This window comes from Pseudophryne corroboree, chromosome 2, assembly GCF_028390025.1.
Source record: "Pseudophryne corroboree isolate aPseCor3 chromosome 2, aPseCor3.hap2, whole genome shotgun sequence".
Lineage (NCBI taxonomy): Eukaryota > Metazoa > Chordata > Amphibia > Anura > Myobatrachidae > Pseudophryne > Pseudophryne corroboree.
Genome location: NC_086445.1, coordinates 801,543,446 through 801,558,985, shown reverse-complemented (window position 1 = coordinate 801,558,985; position 15,540 = coordinate 801,543,446). Strand labels below are relative to the sequence as shown.

At 30.6% G+C, this 15,540-nt stretch overlaps 17 non-coding genes and 1 pseudogene across 17 annotated transcripts; all 18 read left to right on the top strand.

The window, feature by feature from the left end:
• The first annotated feature begins 105 nt into the window (after window positions 1-105).
• LOC135053169 (small nucleolar RNA U3) lies at window positions 106-318 on the top strand. Its single transcript, XR_010242554.1, has one exon. It is a non-coding gene; the product is annotated as a small nucleolar RNA U3 (small nucleolar RNA).
• Window positions 319-970: 652 nt separating this feature from the next.
• LOC135053694 (small nucleolar RNA U3) lies at window positions 971-1,183 on the top strand. Its single transcript, XR_010243013.1, has one exon. It is a non-coding gene; the product is annotated as a small nucleolar RNA U3 (small nucleolar RNA).
• A 654-nt stretch (window positions 1,184-1,837) lies between these two features.
• Window positions 1,838-2,050, top strand: LOC135053645 (small nucleolar RNA U3). The gene has a single exon (XR_010242969.1). It is a non-coding gene; the product is annotated as a small nucleolar RNA U3 (small nucleolar RNA).
• A 653-nt stretch (window positions 2,051-2,703) lies between these two features.
• On the top strand, window positions 2,704-2,916 carry LOC135053365 (small nucleolar RNA U3). The gene has a single exon (XR_010242725.1). It is a non-coding gene; the product is annotated as a small nucleolar RNA U3 (small nucleolar RNA).
• Window positions 2,917-3,569: 653 nt separating this feature from the next.
• On the top strand, window positions 3,570-3,782 carry LOC135053880 (small nucleolar RNA U3). The gene has a single exon (XR_010243175.1). It is a non-coding gene; the product is annotated as a small nucleolar RNA U3 (small nucleolar RNA).
• A 655-nt stretch (window positions 3,783-4,437) lies between these two features.
• Window positions 4,438-4,650, top strand: LOC135053796 (small nucleolar RNA U3). The gene has a single exon (XR_010243102.1). It is a non-coding gene; the product is annotated as a small nucleolar RNA U3 (small nucleolar RNA).
• Window positions 4,651-5,303: 653 nt separating this feature from the next.
• On the top strand, window positions 5,304-5,516 carry LOC135053948 (small nucleolar RNA U3). The gene has a single exon (XR_010243234.1). It is a non-coding gene; the product is annotated as a small nucleolar RNA U3 (small nucleolar RNA).
• A 653-nt stretch (window positions 5,517-6,169) lies between these two features.
• On the top strand, window positions 6,170-6,382 carry LOC135053438 (small nucleolar RNA U3). Its single transcript, XR_010242789.1, has one exon. It is a non-coding gene; the product is annotated as a small nucleolar RNA U3 (small nucleolar RNA).
• A 653-nt stretch (window positions 6,383-7,035) lies between these two features.
• Window positions 7,036-7,248, top strand: LOC135053794 (small nucleolar RNA U3). Its single transcript, XR_010243100.1, has one exon. It is a non-coding gene; the product is annotated as a small nucleolar RNA U3 (small nucleolar RNA).
• Window positions 7,249-7,899: 651 nt separating this feature from the next.
• Window positions 7,900-8,103, top strand: LOC135053928 (small nucleolar RNA U3; annotated as a pseudogene).
• Window positions 8,104-8,756: 653 nt separating this feature from the next.
• On the top strand, window positions 8,757-8,969 carry LOC135053291 (small nucleolar RNA U3). Its single transcript, XR_010242662.1, has one exon. It is a non-coding gene; the product is annotated as a small nucleolar RNA U3 (small nucleolar RNA).
• A 653-nt stretch (window positions 8,970-9,622) lies between these two features.
• On the top strand, window positions 9,623-9,835 carry LOC135053641 (small nucleolar RNA U3). Its single transcript, XR_010242966.1, has one exon. It is a non-coding gene; the product is annotated as a small nucleolar RNA U3 (small nucleolar RNA).
• A 652-nt stretch (window positions 9,836-10,487) lies between these two features.
• LOC135053947 (small nucleolar RNA U3) lies at window positions 10,488-10,700 on the top strand. Its single transcript, XR_010243233.1, has one exon. It is a non-coding gene; the product is annotated as a small nucleolar RNA U3 (small nucleolar RNA).
• A 653-nt stretch (window positions 10,701-11,353) lies between these two features.
• Window positions 11,354-11,566, top strand: LOC135053310 (small nucleolar RNA U3). The gene has a single exon (XR_010242678.1). It is a non-coding gene; the product is annotated as a small nucleolar RNA U3 (small nucleolar RNA).
• A 653-nt stretch (window positions 11,567-12,219) lies between these two features.
• On the top strand, window positions 12,220-12,432 carry LOC135053325 (small nucleolar RNA U3). The gene has a single exon (XR_010242692.1). It is a non-coding gene; the product is annotated as a small nucleolar RNA U3 (small nucleolar RNA).
• A 653-nt stretch (window positions 12,433-13,085) lies between these two features.
• Window positions 13,086-13,298, top strand: LOC135053950 (small nucleolar RNA U3). The gene has a single exon (XR_010243236.1). It is a non-coding gene; the product is annotated as a small nucleolar RNA U3 (small nucleolar RNA).
• Window positions 13,299-13,952: 654 nt separating this feature from the next.
• On the top strand, window positions 13,953-14,165 carry LOC135053905 (small nucleolar RNA U3). Its single transcript, XR_010243197.1, has one exon. It is a non-coding gene; the product is annotated as a small nucleolar RNA U3 (small nucleolar RNA).
• Window positions 14,166-14,818: 653 nt separating this feature from the next.
• On the top strand, window positions 14,819-15,031 carry LOC135054000 (small nucleolar RNA U3). The gene has a single exon (XR_010243281.1). It is a non-coding gene; the product is annotated as a small nucleolar RNA U3 (small nucleolar RNA).
• The last annotated feature ends 509 nt before the right edge of the window (window positions 15,032-15,540 follow it).

Here is a 15,540-nt window from a genome sequence, read left to right as displayed (position 1 = left end):
GGTTGACAATTTCTATATCAAGTTTTATGAATGAGTCCAAAAATGTCACCATGAGTTAAAAGAGGAATTCATATGGCCTATCTAAACCATCAACAAAATGTATTTAAGACTATACTTTCAGGGATCATTTCTATAGGCAATGATGGGAGAAATGTGCTTGAAAGTGTCCAAACTCGCCAACCACTATGATGAGTTTAAGAGCTCTCTTCTCAGCATGAAGGCAGTTAGCAACTCTGTTTAATGCAGATGTTGTTAGCTTTTGATGACTGTCCTACTTCTTAATAAAGAAGTGGTAGAAGAGGGCTCATTCAGAGTGGCTGATTACACACTTTAAAATCAACTATGGTTATTTAAAACTAAGTTTGTATAATGTTTAATATCCTTGAAAGAATACGCTTTGATGTTTCAACATTCCTGAATCAGAATGTTTTTATGATATAGGAATAAAAGCAATGTCTAAGAGTATTATTTTACATTTTAATTGTAACCTTCTTTAAGTGGTTCATGTCAATGAGGACTTGAAAAATGTAAAGTGTGCTTTCCTTAAAAGAACATTTTGTTTGCAGTGTATTTGTTTAATAATTGTTTAATTCTTTAGCAAATCAGCAATTAATGCAAGCCACTAGTTTATTTCCTATATGCAATATAAGAAATTTTGAAGTACCAATGCTATTAGTGCATTGGTTTCATTGTTAAGTGTTCTGTTTAATATTTTTGTTTAAACAAGTTTATATATGCAAAAAGTACAACATGTTACCTAATACAATCTTAAAATGTGTCTACTCTCACAGAAAATCATTCAGTATATGATAGTGAATGAATTGTAGTCTGAAAATTTGTGGAGAATGTTATGCAACTGAATATTGGTTGACAATTTCTATATCAAGTTTTATGCATGGGTCCTAAAATGTCACCATGAGTTAAAAGAGGAATTTATATGGCCTATCTAAACCATCAACCAAATGTAGCTAAGATTATACTTTCAGGGATCATTTCTATAGGCAATGATGGGAGAAATGTGCTTGAAAGTGTCCAAACTCGCCAACCACCATGATAAGATTAAGAGCTCTCTTCTCAGCATGAAGGCAGTTAGCAACTCTGTTTCATGCAGATGTTGTTAGCTTTTGATGACTGTCCTACTTCTTAATAAATAAGTGGTAGAAGAGGGCTCATTCAGAGTGGCTGATTACACACTTTAAAATCAACTATGGTTATTTAAAAGTAAGTTTGTATAATGTTTAATATCCTTGAAAGAATACGCATTGATGTTTCAACATTCCTAAATCAGAATGTTTTTTTATGATATAGGAATAAAAGCAATGTATAAGAGTATTATTTTACATTTTAATTGTAACCTTCTTTAAGTGGTTCATGTCAATGAGGACTTGAAAAATGTAAAGTGTGCTTTCCTTAAAAGAACATTTTGTTTGCAGTGTATTTGTTTAATAATTGTTTAATTCTTTAGCAAATCAGCAATTAATGCAAGCCACTAGTTTATTTCCTATATGCAATATAAGAAATTTTGAAGTACCAATGCTATTAGTGCATTGTTTTCATTGTTAAGTGTTCTGTTTAATATTTTGGCTTAAACAAGTTTATATATGCAAAAATGATAACATGTTACCTAATACAATCTTAAAATGTGTCTACTCTCACAGAAAATCATTCAGTATATGATAGTGAATGAATTGTAGTCTGAAAATTTGTGGAGAATGTTATGCAACTGAAAATTGGTTGACAATTTCTATATCAAGTTTTATGAATGGGTCCAAAAATGTCACCATGAGTTAAAAGAGGAATTCATATGGCCTATCTAAACCATCAACAAAATGTATTTAAGACTATACTTTCAGGGATCATTTCTATAGGCAATGATGGGAGAAATGTGCTTGAAAGTGTCCAAACTCGCCAACCACCATGATGAGTTTAAGAGCTCTTATCTCAGCATGAAGGCAGTTAGCAACTCTGTTTCATGCAGATGTTGTTAGCTTTTGATGACTGTCCTACTTCTTAATAAAGAAGTGGTAGAAGAGGGCTCATTCAGAGTGGCTGATTACACACTTTAAAATCAACTATGGTTATTTAAAACTAAGTTTGTATAATGTTTAATATCCTTGAAAGAATACGCATTGATGTTTCAACATTCCTGAATCAGAATGTTTTTTATGATATAGCAATTAAAGCAATGTCTAAGAGTATTATTTTACATTTTAATTTTAACCTTCTTTAAGTGGTTCATGTCAATGAGGACTTGAAAAATGTAAAGTGTGCTTTCCTTAAAAGAACCTTTTGTTTGCAGTGTATTTGTTTAATAATTGTTTAATTCTTTTGCAAATCAGCAATTAATGCAAGCCACTAGTTTATTTCCTATATGCAATATAAGACATTTTGAAGTACCAATGCTATTAGTGCATTGGTTTCATTGTTAAGTGTTCTGTTTAATATTTTGGTTTAAACAAATTTATATATGCAAAAATTATAATATGTTACCTAATACAATCTTAAAATGTGTCTACTCTCACAGAAAATCATTCAGTATATGATAGTGAATGAATTGTAGTCTGAAAATTTGTGGAGAATGTTATGCAACTGAATATTGGTTGACAATTTCTATATCAAGTTTTATGCATGGGTCCTAAAATGTCACCATGAGTTAAAAGAGGAATTTATATGGCCTATCTAAACCATCAACCAAATGTAGCTAAGATTATACTTTCAGGGATCATTTCTATAGGCAATGATGGGAGAAATGTGCTTGAAAGTGTCCAAACTCGCTAACCACCATGATGAGTTTAAGAGCTCTCTTCTCAGCATGAAGGCAGTTAGCAATTCTGTTTCATGCAGATGTTGTTAGCTTTTGATGACTGTCCTACTTCTTAATAAAGAAGTGGTAGAAGAGGGCTCATTCAGAGTGGCTGATTACACACTTTAAAATCATTTATGGTTATTTAAAACTAAGTTTGTATAACGTTTAATATCCTTGAAAGAATACGCATTGATGTTTCAACATTCCTGAATCAGAATGTTTTTTATGATATAGGAATAAAAGCAATGTCTAAGAGTATTATTTTACATTTTAATTTTAACCTTCTTTAAGTGGTTGATGTCAATGATGACTTGAAAAATGTAAAGTGTGCTTTCCTTAAAAGAACCTTTTGTTTGCAGTGTATTTGTTTAATAATTGTTTAATTCTTTTGCAAATCAGCAATTAATGCAAGCCACTAGTTTATTTCCTATATGCAATATAAGAAATTTTGAAGCACCAATGCTATTAGTGCATTGGTTTCATTGTTAAGTGTTCTGTTAAATATTTTGGTTTAAACAAATTTATATATGCAAAAATTATAATATGTTACCTAATACAATCTTAAAATGTGTCTACTCTCACAGAAAATCATTCAGTATATGATAGTGAATGAATTGTAGTCTGAAAATTTGTGGAGAATGTTATGCAACTGAATATTGGTTGACAATTTCTATATCAAGTTTTATGCATGGGTCCTAAAATGTCACCATGAGTTAAAAGAGGAATTTATATGGCCTATCTAAACCATCAACCAAATGTAGCTAAGATTATACTTTCAGGGATCATTTCTATAGACAATGATGGGAGAAATGTGCTTGAAAGTGTCCAAACTCGCCAACCACCATGATGAGTTTAAGAGCTCTCTTCTCAGCATGAAGGCAGTTAGCAACTCTTTTTCATGCAGGTGTTGTTAGCTTTTGTTGACTGTCCTACTTCTTAATAAAGAAGTGGTAGAAGAGGGCTCATTCAGAGTGGCTGATTACACACTTTAAAATCAATTATGGTTATTTAAAACTAAGTTTGTATAATGTTTAATATCCTTGAAAGAATACGCATTGATGTTTTAACATTCCTGAATCAGAATGTTTTTTTTATGAAATAGGAATAAAAGCAATGTCTAAGAGTATTATTTTACATTTTAATTGTAACCTTCTTTAAGTGGTTCATGTCAATGAGGACTTGAAAAATGTAAAGTGTGCTTTCCTTAAAAGAACCTTTTGTTTGCAGTGTATTTGTTTAATAATTGTTTAATTCTTTAGCAAATCAGCAATTAATGCAAGCCACTAGTTTATTTCCTATATGCAATATAAGACATTTTGAAGTACCAATGCTATTAGTGCATTGGTTTCATTGTTAAGTGTTCTGATTAATATTTTGGCTTAAACAAGTTTATATATGCAAAAAGTATAACATGTTACCTAATACAATCTTAAAATGTGTCTACTCTCACAGAAAATCATTCAGTATGTGATAGTGAATGAATTGTAGTCTGAAAATTTGTGGAGAATGTTATGCAACTGAAAATTGGTAGACAATTTCTATATCAAGTTTTATGAATGGGTCCAAAAATGTCACCATGAGTTAAAAGAGGAATTCATATGGCCTATCTAAACCATCAACAAAATGTATTTAAGACTGTACTTTCAGGGATCATTTCTATAGGCAATGATGGGAGAAATGTGCTTGAAAGTGTCCAAACTCGCCAACCACCATGATGAGTTTAAGAGCTCTCTTCTCAGCATAAAGGCAATTAGCAACTTTGTTTCATGCAGATGTTGTTAGCTTTTGATGACTGTCCTACTTCTTAATAAAGAAGTGGTAGAAGAGGGCTCATTCAGAGTGGCTGATTACACACTTTAAAATCAACTATGGTTATTTAAAACTAAGTTTGTATAATGTTTAATATCCTTGAAAGAATACGCATTGATGTTTCAACATTCCTGAATCAGAATGTTTTTTATGATATAGCAATTAAAGCAATGTCTAAGAGTATTATTTTACATTTTAATTTTAACCTTCTTTAAGTGGTTCATGTCAATGAGGACTTGAAAAATGTAAAGTGTGCTTTCCTTAAAAGAACCTTTTGTTTGCAGTGTATTTGTTTAATAATTGTTTAATTCTTTTGCAAATCAGCAATTAATGCAAGCCACTAGTTTATTTCCTATATGCAATATAAGAAATTTTGAAGTACCAATGCTATTAGTGCATTGGTTTCATTGTTAAGTGTTCTGTTTAATATTTTGGTTTAAACAAATTTATATATGCAAAAATTATAATATGTTACCTAATACAATCTTAAAATGTGTCTACTCTCACAGAAAATCATTCAGTATATGATAGTGAATGAATTGTAGTCTGAAAATTTGTGGAGAATGTTATGCAACTGAAAATTGGTTGACAATTTCTATATCAAGTTTTATGCATGGGTCCTAAAATGTCACCATGAGTTAAAAGAGGAATTTATATGGCCTATCTAAACCATCAACAAAATGTAGCTAAGATTATACTTTCAGGGATCATTTCTATAGGCAATGATGGGAGAAATGTGCTTGAAAGTGTCCAAACTCGCCAACCACCATGATAAGATTAAGAGCTCTCTTCTCAGCATGAAGGCAGTTAGCAACTCTGTTTCATGCAGATGTTGTTAGCTTTTGATGACTATCCTACTTCTTAATAAATAAGTGGTAGAAGAGGGCTCATTCAGAGTGGCTGATTACACACTTTAAAATCAACTATGGTTATTTAAAACTAAGTTTGTATAATGTTTAATATCCTTGAAAGAATACGCATTGATGTTTCAACATTCCTGAATCAGAATGTTTTTTATGATATAGCAATTAAAGCAATGTCTAAGAGTATTATTTTACATTTTAATTTTAACCTTCTTTAAGTGGTTCATGTCAATGAGGACTTGAAAAATGTAAAGTGTGCTTTCCTTAAAAGAACCTTTTGTTTGCACTGTATTTGTTTAATAATTGTTTAATTCTTTTGCAAATCAGCAATTAATGCAAGCCACTAGTTTATTTCCTATATGCAATATAAGACATTTTGAAGTACCAATGCTATTAGTGCATTGGTTTCATTGTTAAGTGTTCTGTTTAATATTTTGGTTTAAACAAATTTATATATGCAAAAATTATAATATGTTACCTAATACAATCTTAAAATGTGTCTACTCTCACAGAAAATCATTCAGTATATGATAGTGAATGAATTGTAGTCTGAAAATTTGTGGAGAATGTTATGCAAATGAATATTGGTTGACAATTTCTATATCAAGTTTTATGCATGGGTCCTAAAATGTCACCATGAGTTAAAAGAGGAATTTATATGGCCTATCTAAACCATCAACCAAATGTAGCTAAGATTATACTTTCAGGGATCATTTCTATAGGCAATGATGGGAGAAATGTGCTTGAAAGTGTCCAAACTCGCCAACCACCTTGATGAGTTTAAGAGCTCTCTTCTCAGCATGAAGGCAGTTAGCAATTCTGTTTCATGCAGATGTTGTTAGCTTTTGATGACTGTCCTACTTCTTAATAAAGAAGTGGTAGAAGAGGGCTCATTCAGAGTGGCTGATTACACACTTTAAAATCAACTATGGTTATTTAAAACTAAGTTTGTATAACGTTTAATATCCTTGAAAGAATATGCATTGATGTTTCAACATTCCTGAATCGGAATGTTTTTTATGATATAGGAATAAAAGCAATGTCTAAGAGTATTATTTTACATTTTAATTTTAACCTTCTTTAAGTGGTTGATGTCAATGATGACTTGAAAAATGTAAAGTGTGCTTTCCTTAAAAGAACCTTTTGTTTGCAGTGTATTTGTTTAATAATTGTTTAATTCTTTTGCAAATCAGCAATTAATGCAAGCCACTAGTTTATTTCCTATATGCAATATAAGAAATTTTGAAGTACCAATGCTATTAGTGCATTGGTTTCATTGTTAAGTGTTCTGTTTAATATTTTGGTTTAAACAAATTTATAAATGCAAAAATTATAATATGTTACCTAATACAATCTTAAAATGTGTCTACTCTCACAGAAAATCATTCAGTATATGATAGTGAATGAATTGTAGTCTGAAAATTTGTGGAGAATGTTATGCAACTGAATATTGGTTGACAATTTCTATATCAAGTTTTATGCATGGGTCCTAAAATGTCACCATGAGTTAAAAGAGGAATTTATATGGCCTATCTAAACCATCAACCAAATGTAGCTAAGATTATACTTTCAGGGATCATTTCTATAGACAATGATGGGAGAAATGTGCTTGAAAGTGTCCAAACTCGCCAACCATCATGATGAGTTTAAGAGCTCTCTTCTCAGCAAGAAGGCAGTTAGCAACTCTGTTTCATGCAGATGTTGTTAGCTTTTGATGACTGTCCTACTTCTTAATAAAGAAGTAGTAGAAGAGGGCTCATTCAAAATGGCTGATTACACACTTTAAAATCAACTATGGTTATTTAAAACTAAGTTTGTCTAATGTTTAATATCCTTGAAAGAATACGCATTGATGTTTCAACATTCCTGAATCAGAATTTTTTTATGATAAAGCAATTAAAGCAATGTCTAAGAGTATTATTTACATTTTAATTTTAACCTTCTTTAAGTGGTTCATGTCAATGAGGACTTGAAAAATGTAAAGTGTGCTTTCCTTAAAAGAACATTTTGTTTGCAGTGTATTTGTTTAATAATTGTTTAATTCTTTAGCAAATCAGCAATTAATGCAAGCCACTAGTTTATTTCCTATATGCAATATAAGAAATTTTGAAGTACCAATGCTATTAGTGCATTGTTTTCATTGTTAAGTGTTCTGTTTAATATGTTGGCTTTAACAAGTTTATATATGCAAAAATGATAACATGTTACCTAATACAATCTTAAAATGTGTCTACTCACACAGAAAATCATTCAGTATATGATAGTGAATGAATTGTAGTCTGAAAATTTGTGGAGAATGTTATGCAACTGAAAATTGGTTGACAATTTCTATATCAAGTTTTATGAATGGGTCCAAAAATGTCACCATGAGTTAAAAGAGGAATTCATATGGCCTATCTAAACCATCAACAAAATGTATTTAAGACTATACTTTCAGGGATCCTTTCTATAGGCAATGATGGGAGAAATGTGCTTGAAAGTGTCCAAACTCGCCAACCACCATGATGAGTTTAAGAGCTCTCTTCTCAGCATGAAGGCAGTTAGCAACTCTGTTTCATGCAGATGTTGTTAGCTTTTGATGACTGTCCTACTTCTTAATAAAGAAGAGGGCTCATTCAGAGTGGCTGATTACACACTTTAAAATCAACTATGGTTATTTAAAACTAAGTTTGTATAATGTTTAATATCCTTGAAAGAATACGCATTGATGTTTCAACATTCCTGAATCAGAATGTTTTTTATGATATAGCAATTAAAGCAATGTCTAAGAGTATTATTTTACATTTTAATTTTAACCTTCTTTAAGTGGTTCATGTCAATGAGGACTTGAAAAATGTAAAGTGTGCTTTCCTTAAAAGAAACTTTTGTTTGCACTGTATTTGTTTAATAATTGTTTAATTCTTTTGCAAATCAGCAATTAATGCAAGCCACTAGTTTATTTCCTATATGCAATATAAGAAATTTTGAAGTACCAATGCTATTAGTGCATTGGTTTCATTGTTAAGTGTTCTGTTTAATATTTTGGTTTAAACAAATTTATATATGCAAAAATTATAATATGTTACCTAATACAATCTTAAAATGTGTCTACTCTCACAGAAAATCATTCAGTATATGATAGTGAATGAATTGTAGTCTGAAAATTTGTGGAGAATGTTATGCAACTGAATATTGGTTGACAATTTCTATATCAAGTTTTATGCATGGGTCCTAAAATGTCACCATGAGTTAAAAGAGGAATTTATATGGCCTATCTAAACCATCAACCAAATGTAGCTAAGATTATACTTTCAGGGATCATTTCTATAGGCAATGATGGGAGAAATGTGCTTGAAAGTGTCCAAACTCGCCAACCACCTTGATGAGTTTAAGAGCTCTCTTCTCAGCATGAAGTTAGTTAGCAATTCTGTTTCATGCAGATGTTGTTAGCTTTTGATGACTGTCCTACTTCTTAATAAAGAAGTGGTAGAAGAGGGCTCATTCAGAGTGGCTGATTACACACTTTAAAATCAACTATGGTTATTTAAAACTAAGTTTGTATAACGTTTAATATCCTTGAAAGAATATGCATTGATGTTTCAACATTCCTGAATCAGAATGTTTTTTATGATATAGGAATAAAAGCAATGTCTAAGAGTATTATTTTACATTTTAATTTTAACCTTCTTTAAGTGGTTGATGTCAATGATGACTTGAAAAATGTAAAGTGTGCTTTCCTTAAAAGAACCTTTTGTTTGCAGTGTATTTGTTTAATAATTGTTTAATTCTTTTGCAAATCAGCAATTAATGCAAGCCACTAGTTTATTTCCTATATGCAATATAAGAAATTTTGAAGTACCAATGCTATTAGTGCATTGGTTTCATTGTTAAGTGTTCTGTTTAATATTTTGGTTTAAACAAATTTATATATGCAAAAATTATAATATGTTACCTAATACAATCTTAAAATGTGTCTACTCTCACAGAAAATCATTCAGTATATGATAGTGAATGAATTGTAGTCTGAAAATTTGTGGAGAATGTTATGCAACTGAATATTGGTTGACAATTTCTATATCAAGTTTTATGCATGGGTCCTAAAATGTCACCATGAGTTAAAAGAGGAATTTATATGGCCTATCTAAACCATCAACCAAATGTAGCTAAGATTATACTTTCAGGGATCATTTCTATAGGCAATGATGGGAGAAATGTGCTTGAAAGTGTCCAAACTCGCCAACCATCATGATGAGTTTAAGAGCTCTCTTCTCAGCATGAAGGCAGTTAGCAACTCTGTTTCATGCAGATGTTGTTAGCTTTTGATGACTGTCCTACTTCTTAATAAAGAAGTAGTAGAAGAGGGCTCATTCAAAATGGCTGATTACACACTTTAAAATCAACTATGGTTATTTAAAACTAAGTTTGTCTAATGTTTAATATCCTTGAAAGAATGCGCATTGATGTTTCAACATTCCTGAATCAGAATGTTTTTTATGATAAAGCAATTAAAGCAATGTCTAAGAGTATTATTTACATTTTAATTTTAACCTTCTTTAAGTGGTTCATGTCAATGAGGACTTGAAAAATGTAAAGTGTGCTTTCCTTAAAAGAACCTTTTGTTTGCAGTGTATTTGTTTAATAATTGTTTAATTCTTTTGCAAATCAGCAATTAATGCAAGCCACTAGTTTATTTCCTATATGCAATATAAGAAATTTTGAAGTACCAATGCTATTAGTGCATTGGTTTCATTGTTAAGTGTTCTGTTTAATATTTTGGTTTAAACAAATTTATATATGCAAAAATTATAATATGTTACCTAATACAATCTTAAAATGTGTCTACTCTCACAGAAAATCATTCAGTATATGATAGTGAATGAATTGTAGTCTGAAAATTTGTGGAGAATGTTATGCAACTGAAAATTGGTTGACAATTTCTATATCAAGTTTTATGCATGGGTCCTAAAATGTCACCATGAGTTAAAAGAGGAATTTATATGGCCTATCTAAACCATCAACAAAATGTAGCTAAGATTATACTTTCAGGGATCATTTCTATAGGCAATGATGGGAGAAATGTGCTTGAAAGTGTCCAAACTCGCCAACCACCATGATAAGATTAAGAGCTCTCTTCTCAGCATGAAGGCAGTTAGCAACTCTGTTTCATGCAGATGTTGTTAGCTTTTGATGACTATCCTACTTCTTAATAAATAAGTGGTAGAAGAGGGCTCATTCAGAGTGGCTGATTACACACTTTAAAATCAACTATGGTTATTTAAAACTAAGTTTGTATAATGTTTAATATCCTTGAAAGAATACGCATTGATGTTTCAACATTCCTGAATCAGAATGTTTTTTATGATATAGCAATTAAAGCAATGTCTAAGAGTATTATTTTACATTTTAATTTTAACCTTCTTTAAGTGGTTCATGTCAATGAGGACTTGAAAAATGTAAAGTGTGCTTTCCTTAAAAGAACCTTTTGTTTGCACTGTATTTGTTTAATAATTGTTTAATTCTTTTGCAAATCAGCAATTAATGCAAGCCACTAGTTTATTTCCTATATGCAATATAAGACATTTTGAAGTACCAATGCTATTAGTGCATTGGTTTCATTGTTAAGTGTTCTGTTTAATATTTTGGTTTAAACAAATTTATATATGCAAAAATTATAATATGTTACCTAATACAATCTTAAAATGTGTCTACTCTCACAGAAAATCATTCAGTATATGATAGTGAATGAATTGTAGTCTGAAAATTTGTGGAGAATGTTATGCAAATGAATATTGGTTGACAATTTCTATATCAAGTTTTATGCATGGGTCCTAAAATGTCACCATGAGTTAAAAGAGGAATTTATATGGCCTATCTAAACCATCAACCAAATGTAGCTAAGATTATACTTTCAGGGATCATTTCTATAGGCAATGATGGGAGAAATGTGCTTGAAAGTGTCCTAACTCGCCAACCACCATGATGAGTTTAAGAGCTCTCTTCTCAGCATGAAGGCAGTTAGCAATTCTGTTTCATGCAGATGTTGTTAGCTTTTGATGACTGTCCTACTTCTTAATAAAGAAGTGGTAGAAGAGGGCTCATTCAGAGTGGCTGATTACACACTTTAAAATCAACTATGGTTATTTAAAACTAAGTTTGTATAATGTTTAATATCCTTGAAAGAATACGCATTGATGTTTCAACATTCCTGAATCAGAATGTTTTTTATGATATAGCAATTAAAGCAATGTCTAAGAGTATTATTTTACATTTCAATTTTAACCTTTTTTAAGTGGTTCATGTCAATGAGGACTTGAAAAATGTAAAGTGTGCTTTCCTTAAAAGAACTTTTTGTTTGCAGTGTATTTGTTTAATAATTGTTTAATTCTTTTGCAAATCAGCAATTAATGCAAGCCACTAGTTTATTTCCTATATGCAATATAAGACATTTTGAAGTACCAATGCTATTAGTGCATTGGTTTCATTGTTAAGTGTTCTGTTTAATATTTTGGTTTAAACAAATTTATATATGCAAAAATTATAATATGTTACCTAATACAATCTTAAAATGTGTCTACTCTCACAGAAAATCATTCAGTATATGATAGTGAATGAATTGTAGTCTGAAAATTTGTGGAGAATGTTATGCAACTGAATATTGGTTGACAATTTCTATATCAAGTTTTATGCATGGGTCCTAAAATGTCACCATGAGTTAAAAGAGGAATTTATATGGCCTATCTAAACCATCAACCAAATGTAGCTAAGATTATACTTTCAGGGATCATTTCTATAGGCAATGATGGGAGAAATGTGCTTGAAAGTGTCCAAACTCGCCAACCACCATGATGAGTTTAAGAGCTCTCTTCTCAGCATGAAGGCAGTTAGCAATTCTGTTTCATGCAGATGTTGTTAGCTTTTGATGACTGTCCTACTTCTTAATAAAGAAGTGGTAGAAGAGGGCTCATTCAGAGTGGCTGATTACACACTTTAAAATCAACTATGGTTATTTAAAACTAAGTTTGTATAACGTTTAATATCCTTGAAAGAATACGCATTGATGTTTCAACATTCCTGAATCAGAATGTTTTTTATGATATAGGAATAAAAGCAATGTCTAAGAGTATTATTTTACATTTTAATTTTAACCTTCTTTAAGTGGTTGATGTCAATGATGACTTGAAAAATGTAAAGTGTGCTTTCCTTAAAAGAACCTTTTGTTTGCAGTGTATTTGTTTAATAATTGTTTAATTCTTTTGCAAATCAGCAATTAATGCAAGCCACTAGTTTATTTCCTATATGCAATATAAGAAATTTTGAAGTACCAATGCTATTAGTGCATTGGTTTCATTGTTAAGTGTTCTGTTTAATATTTTGGTTTAAACAAATTTATAAATGCAAAAATTATAATATGTTACCTAATACAATCTTAAAATGTGTCTACTCTCACAGAAAATCATTCAGTATATGATAGTGAATGAATTGTAGTCTGAAAATTTGTGGAGAATGTTATGCAACTGAAAATTGGTTGACAATTTCTATATCAAGTTTTATGCATGGGTCCTAAAATGTCACCATGAGTTAAAAGAGGAATTTATATGGCCTATCTAAACCATCAACAAAATGTAGCTAAGATTATACTTTCAGGGATCATTTCTATAGGCAATGATGGGAGAAATGTGCTTGAAAGTGTCCAAACTCGCCAACCACCATGATAAGATTAAGAGCTCTCTTCTCAGCATGAAGGCAGTTAGTAACTCTGTTTCATGCAGATGTTGTTAGCTTTTGATGACTGTCCTACTACTTAATAAATAAGTGGTAGAAGAAGGCTCATTCCGAGTGGCTGATTACACACTTTAAAATCAACTATGGTTATTTAAAAGTAAGTTTGTATAATGTTTAATATCCTTGAAAGAATACGCATTGATGTTTCAACATTCCTAAATCAGAATGTTTTTTTATGATATAGGAATAAAAGCAATGTCTAAGAGTATTATTTTACATTTTAATTGTAACCTTCTTTAAGTGGTTCATGTCAATGAGGACTTGAAAAATGTAAAGTGTGCTTTCCTTAAAAGAACATTTTGTTTGCAGTGTATTTGTTTAATAATTGTTTAATTCTTTAGCAAATCAGCAATTAATGCAAGCCACTAGTTTATTTCCTATATGCAATATAAGAAATTTTGAAGTACCAATGCTATTAGTGCATTGGTTTCATTGTTAAGTGTTCTGTTTAATATTTTGGCTTAAACAAGTTTATATATGCAAAAATGATAACATGTTACCTAATACAATCTTAAAATGTGTCTACTCTCACAGAAAATCATTCAGTATATGATAGTGAATGAATTGTAGTCTGAAAATTTGTGGAGAATGTTATGCAACTGAAAATTGGTTGACAATTTCTATATCAAGTTTTATGAATGGGTCCAAAAATGTCACCATGAGTTAAAAGAGGAATTCATATGGCCTATCTAAACCATCAACCAAATGTAGCTAAGATTATACTTTCAGGGATCATTTCTATAGGCAATGATGGGAGAAATGTGCTTGAAAGTGTCCAAACTCGCCAACCACCATGATGAGTTTAAGAGCTCTCTTCTCAACATGAAGGCAGTTAGCAATTCTGTGTCATGCAGATGTTGTTAGCTTTTGATGACTGTCCTACTTCTTAATAAAGCAGTGGTAGAAAAGTGCTCATTCAGAGTGGCTGATTACACACTTTAAAATCAACTATGGTTATTTAAAACTAAGTTTGTATAATGTTTAATATCCTTGAAAGAATACACATTGATGTTTCAACATTCCTGAATCAGAATGTTTTTTATGATATAGGAATAAAAGCAATGTCTAAGAGTATTATTTTACATTTTAATTGTAACCTTCTTTTAGTGGTTCATGTCAATGAAAACTTGAAAAATGTAAAGTGTGCTTTCCTTAAAAGAACGTTTTGTTTGCAGTGTATTTGTTTAATAATTGTTTAATTCTTTAGCAAATCAGCAATTAATGCAAGCCACTAGTTTATTTCCTATATGCAATATAAGAAATTTTGAAGTACCAATGCTTTTAGTGCATTGGTTTCATTGTTAAGTGTTCTGTTTAATATTTTGGCTTAAACAAGTTTATATATGCAAAAATTATAATATGTTACCTAATACAATCTTAAAATGTGTCTACTCTCACAGAAAATCATTCAGTATATGATAGTGAATGAATTGTAGTCTGAAAATTTGTGGATAATGTTATGCAACTGAAAATTGGTTGACAATTTCTATATCAAGTTTTATGAATGGGTCCAAAAATGTTACCATGAGTTAAAAGAGGAATTCATATGGCCTATCTAAACCATCAACAAAATGTAGCTAAGATTATACTTCCAGGGATCATTTCTATAGGCAATGATGGGAGAAATGTGCTTGAATGTGTCAAAACTCGCCAACCACCATGATGAGATTAAGAGCTCTCTTTTCAGCATGAAGGCAGTTAGCAACTCTGTTTCATGCAGATGTTGTTAGCTTTTGATGACTGTCCTACTTCTTAATAAAGAAGTGGTAGAATAGTGTGTAATCAGAGTGGCTGATTACACACTTTAAAATCAACTATGGTTATTTAAAACTAAGTTTGTATAATGTTTAATATCCTTGAAAGAATACGCATTGATGTTTCAACATTCCTGAATCAGAATGTTTTTTTTATGATATAGGAATAAAAGCAATGTCTAAGAGTATTATTTTACATTTTAATTGTAACCTTCGTTAAGTGGTTCATGTCAATGAGGACTTGAAAAATGTAAAGTGTGCTTTCCTTAAAAGAACCTTTTGTTTGCAGTGTATTTGTTTAATAATTGTTTAATTCTTTAGCAAATCAGCAATTAATGCAAGCCACTAGTTTATTTCCTATATGCAATATAAGAAATTTTGAAGTACCAATGCTATTAGTGCATTGGTTTCATTGTTAAGTGTTCTGTTTAATATTTTGGTTTAAACAAATTTATATATGCAAAAATTATAATATGTTACCTAATACAATCTTAAAATGTGTCTACTCTCACAGAAAATCATTCAGTATATGATAGTGAATGAATTG